The sequence below is a fragment of the Gadus chalcogrammus genome, chromosome 22 (assembly GCF_026213295.1).
Source record: "Gadus chalcogrammus isolate NIFS_2021 chromosome 22, NIFS_Gcha_1.0, whole genome shotgun sequence".
Taxonomy (NCBI): Eukaryota; Metazoa; Chordata; class Actinopteri; order Gadiformes; family Gadidae; genus Gadus; species Gadus chalcogrammus.
The window spans coordinates 18,030,325-18,036,324 of NC_079433.1; positions in this window are offsets into that span (position 1 = coordinate 18,030,325).

Below are 6,000 nucleotides of genomic sequence, written 5' to 3' on the forward strand. Positions count from 1 at the left end.
TGGAGAAAGGCCTGCACATTTACAAATTTGTTTTAGCCTTTTTTAACATTTATTTTTAAAAGCTCCTACGATCCTATTTCAATGCGGAGGGACTGATATTTCAAATGAACCACAACTTTTATTGAAATACAGTTGGTGATTAGACACCATTAAATTATCCTTTATGGGGACGATGGATCCATGAGATGCTGGGAGATGAATCCCCCCTGATCGTGTCTAGATGTTGGTGGTGGGGTGACTGTAGATGAGACCCCCTGATGGGGACTAGTCCTGGTGGTGGGGTGACTGTAGATATGACCCCCTGATGGGGTCTAGTCCTGGTGGTGGGGGGACTGTGGATATGACCCCTGATGGGGTCTAGTCCTGGTGGTGGGGGGACTGTGGATGGAGAGCCTAAACCCGGGAGGACGCCCTCCGTAGACAGGTGGAGCCTCCCAGGTGGAGGGCTGCAACGAGTCTCAATGAAAACCACAGAGACAGGCATGACTGAGAGATGCAGATATACACTCTGCGTTGGCGCTCAATTGTACCGTGAGGAGAACGTTGGAATTATTAACCCAACATAGATCGATGAGGAATAGAGGTGGAATGTTCCTTATTAACTTTTGGTTTGGCTACATTTCAATCTTTAAGTTCTGACCATAGTTCAGCATAGCGTTGGAGGAACAGTTGTGGGGGAAAATAGCAATTTAAATTGAAACAGCTCTGGCTACTCTATAGCTACTAGCTACTCACTCTATATGCAATATGTTGGATAGATAACAACGTTGTAGTTTGTTATTTCTCACACACGTAAGTGGACTGAAGTCATCCGAGAAAAATTAACCTTTTGCCAAGGTTGTCCAGTAAAAAATTAAATGATGTCCAAGAAAGTATTCATTGGATAGAATCCCAAGTGGTTGCCATTCTAGTTTTAATAGGGCTGTCAAAAGCGGTACCCACAATTCTTGACGGTACTTTGGCGCCCTCCTTTGGCCGTAGGTAAACACTACAGCTATATTTGATGTCGCTGGCCATGGTCCTGAATCTAGAGACGCTCGCTAATTAAGGCGTGTCGGTGGAAAGGGTGATTGCTTGTTTGTGAAAGCTGTATCCATTATCCATTATAGTAAGAAAATAAACAAAACCAGTTTAGTTTTCACATACTAGCTTAATGTCAGATCCCTTAAAAAGTACATCTTATTTTCCGACCCGCTCATTACCTCTGCCATTAAGCACATGTGTATTGTGCGTGTGGGTGAGTGTTTGTTTTTGTGTTTGTGTGACTGGTGTTAGATCCTTGAATAAATGAAAGAGCTCACCGGTCACTTTGTGTGTGTGTGTGTGTGTGTGTGTGTGTGTGTGTGTGTGTGTGTGTGTGTGTGTGTGTGTGTGTGTGTGTGTGTGTGTGTGTGTGTGTGTGTGTTGGTGTGGGTGGGTGCGTTTTTGTGTTCACACAATCTTATAGTTTATACACTTGTTGTGTCTGTCACATCCTGGAAGGCCAATGGAGCCAAATCGTTGCCGACCATGTTGCTATGGCAACCCCACTGCTGCAAATGATCTGCAGGATGCATGAGCGCATCTCTGCTCGTCTGTGTTTGGTTTGTGTTCAACACGTTTCATATTCTCAGGTTCTCGCAAAAAAGATGTTCAACTCAACAAGCCACCCACGGTATACTCGTACCTCCTCCTGACCGTTTCTTAAATTATGCATTGCAACATTTAAGTGGTTATCAGTCTAAGATTGCGTTACCCGTTTTAATATTTTTATTCAAAAGTAGGACTAGAAATACCAATTACTCCAATACATACACTACCGTTCTGAAGTTTGGGGTCACTTAGAAATGTCCTTATTTTTGAAAGATAAGCATAGTTTTTTTCAATGAAGATATCATTAAATCAATCAGAAATACAGTCTAGACATTGTTAATGTGGTCAATGACGGTTCTAGCTGGAGACGGCTGATTTTTAATGGAATATCTACATAGGTGCACAGAGGCCCATTTCCCGGCACCGTCACTCCGGTGTTCTGATGTTACAAGGTTTAGCTGATCGTGTTAAAAAGCGAATGTTGATTAGAAAACCCTTGTGCAATTATGTTAGCGCAGCTGAAAACTGTTGAATAAAAGTGTGATTTTTAATGGGAAACAGTAAATTGTTTGGGTGAGCCCAAACTTTTGAACGGTAGTGTATATATAAACACCTCTAGCTTAAATGTACATAATACAATAATCAAAACATCATACAAAATCCGAACTCAGTATTGACATGCGATGAACACGGTCCTGGGGAGATAAAGGTGGAGTACCTATTCCCTCAGCGTTTCTCTTAAAGCTTCACTTCCGAGAAATTCCGGTCGGAGGTGGCGCTACAGCCGAGCCCTTGAGTCGCAGAGAGGCGAGTGGGCGATCAGAGGAGCAGGCTTAGAGAGAGAGAGAGAGAGAGAGAGAGAGAGCTGGCCCCTGCGGCCCATATCAAGCACTCTTTACTGGGGCGGACTGAGTGGGTGGCATGGCCTTGCATTGTTCAATGGTCTGGATTAATAGAGTGGAGGGCACCTATAGATGTGGGGGTGGAGGGGGGTACTTGAGAGACGTGTGTGGTGGTGGGTGGTGTCGGTGGGCTACTTGACACTCGAGGCCTTCCCGGATTCTCCCTGGCAACCCACCAATCCCTCGGCCCACCTTCCCAGTTCCCCTGCCCAGGTGAAGCACAGCGCAAATGTCAACAGTACCTACCTTCCTCTCTCTCTTTCCCTCTCGCCCTCTCTTAGTCTCTCTCTTGTCTCTCTTCCTCCCAAACCAAGAGAGTGGAAGGTACAAGTACCTATACACCAAACACACATGCAGACAAACACACACACACACGCACACACATGCGCACACGCACACACACACACACACACACACACCCACACACCCACACACACACACACACACACACACACACACACACACACACACACACACACACACACACACACACACACACACACACACACACACACACACCCAACACACACACACATACACACACACTTAATTAATTGTCTGAGACAGACAGAAAAATATGAGGCTGATGGCTTTTTCAATTGCACCAGAGAGAGAGCAGTGCTCGTAATGACATGAGTTAGCACAGAGAAGGGGCAAATAGGCAAATATAACACCGCTTAATGATGATGAGTAGCAAGTGCACAACACACATCTGCACCATCTGTCCCCTCTCTCCTGCCTAGCAACATCATCCTGTGTGCACGTTTAAGGTCACCAATATGTACATACAATAGGATATAGCTTAAATATGATACACTTCACTGGTTTCATGCATAGTATTTTGTGTAGGGCTGTGGCAATAGTCCTCCACAATAAATAATAAGTAATAAAACCACAATATTCCTCATATAATTCTTTGAATAGGTGAGCAACTGTTTTGAAATGCTGATATTAAACTAATCTTGAGTACCTCAAGTTCAAATATTATCAGCAATCTTTCGAAAGCAGGGATGAGAAACTTAGATTTTAATGCAGGGTTTTATATACATATATTTTCCATTAAAGTGTGTTTTTGTGGAGCATTTATTTTGAAGCAATTTAACAAAATCAAGATTTATTGAGTGAATATATGTCATATATCCTATGTCATACGTATGCATGTTACGATAAGATGTAATTTATGATTAGGTATCATGTATTTTCCTTACTTTAGGATGTACATCATCATTAAGTAACAAGTCATTTACGTTACAATAACATGTAGTTCATCATTAAATAACATGTAATTTACATTACGATAGGATATACTTTATTATTAAAGGGATACTTCACCGATACAGAACTGGCGTTCTATCATTATAAAATCGCTGTTATATTATAAAAAAAAAGGTTTTTTCTTCTTTCAGTCTAACCCAGTCTTCCCTGGCCCAGCTGTCCTCCTTACATTTCTCTTGACCTGACGTCAAATAACGTCATGTCAGTAGAAATTTGCTTGCCTGCTAGGAGGGCCGAGGACTACAAACCAATGGTTCTGCAAATTTGTAACCCCACCAATAAGGAATGAGGGGCGTACGAGATGTAAACACAATGTCCGCCATGTTTCTTCACTGCTTAGCAAGAGAACTAGAACGACACAAACCTCTGACCACGCCGGAAGCAAATTTGCAATGAGAGACAGCCGAAGTGGAAACCCGTGCGAGAGAGAGAGAGAGAGAGAGAGAGAGAGAGAGAGAGAGAGAGAGAGAGAGAGAGAGAGAGAGAGAGAGAGGACGAGGGGGCGAGAGGGAGGGAGAGAGAGAGAGAGAGAGAGAGAGAGAGAGAGAGAGGACGAGGGGGCGAGAGGGAGGGAGAGAGAGATAGAGAGAGAGGGAGATGGATGGATGGGGGCAAAGAGAGGTGTTTGAGGGAGATAAGAAAAAGATATGGATCCCCATCCCCATTCACTCAATATTGCCATACACGCACACACACACGCACACAAGCATAGATGTAGGTCTAAACACTCACACACGTACACACAATCACACACATACAGGGACGTAGGTCGAAAACAAACACACACACATGCAGATACGTAGTTCTGTACACACACACACACACACACAAACACACACACACATACATACAGACACACATATAGACACACAAACACACACAGACGCAGAGACGTAGGTCTATTTATACACAAAATCTCACAGACACACAGACACACACACATCCTCAAGATGTACCCAGCATACGCACATGTAAATGCTTCATAAGCCCAATGTTCAACACGGCCAAATAACACAAACACACACACACACACAGACACATAACACACACACATAACACACACACACAAACACACGTACTGTGTGTTGTCGGCCACCTGAGGCTCTTTGATTCCTGGGGGGCTTTAATCTAAGCTCTGCTCTGCCAACCTTTGAAGGGAGAAATCCCCATCGCCATCTATGCCCTGCATCACTCTCTCACTCTCACTCTCTTTGCCTGCCACAAGCACACACACACACACACACACACACACACACACACACACACACACACACACACACACACACACACACACACACACACACACACACACACACACACACACACACACACATACACATACACATACACACACACACACACAGAGAGAAAAACACACACACAATCACTTTCACACACACAAACACACACACACACACACACACACACACACACACACACACACACACACACACACACACACACACACACAGACACACATAATCACACACACACACACACACACACACACACACACACACACACACACACACACACACACACACACACACACCCAACACACCCAACACACACACACACACACACACACACACACACACACACACACACACACACACACACACACACGCACATTACGATTCACACTTATTTACACTGTCCAATCAACACACACACAATCACTTTCACACACACAAACACACACACACACACACACACACACACACACACACACACACACACACACACACACACACACACACACACAGACACACATAATCACACACACACACCCACACACACACACACACACACACACACACACACACACACACACACACACACACACACACACATACACATACACACACACACACACACACACACAGAGAAAAACACACACACAATCACTTTCACACACACACACACACACACACACACACACACACACACACACACACACACACACACACACACACACACACACACACACACAGACACACATATTTACACACACACACACACACACACACACACACACACACACACACACACACACACACACGCACATTACGATTCACACTTATTTACACTGTCCAATCATCCTTATCTACACAACACACGATCAAAAGAGGCCCAAACAAACATCATATTGACCACCGATTCATTTTCTACAAAGAATGTCCTTAAGAAAATTCATTTCTTGCAAATGGCTTACAAACACTTACCCCCTCCCCCTTGCACACACACCCCC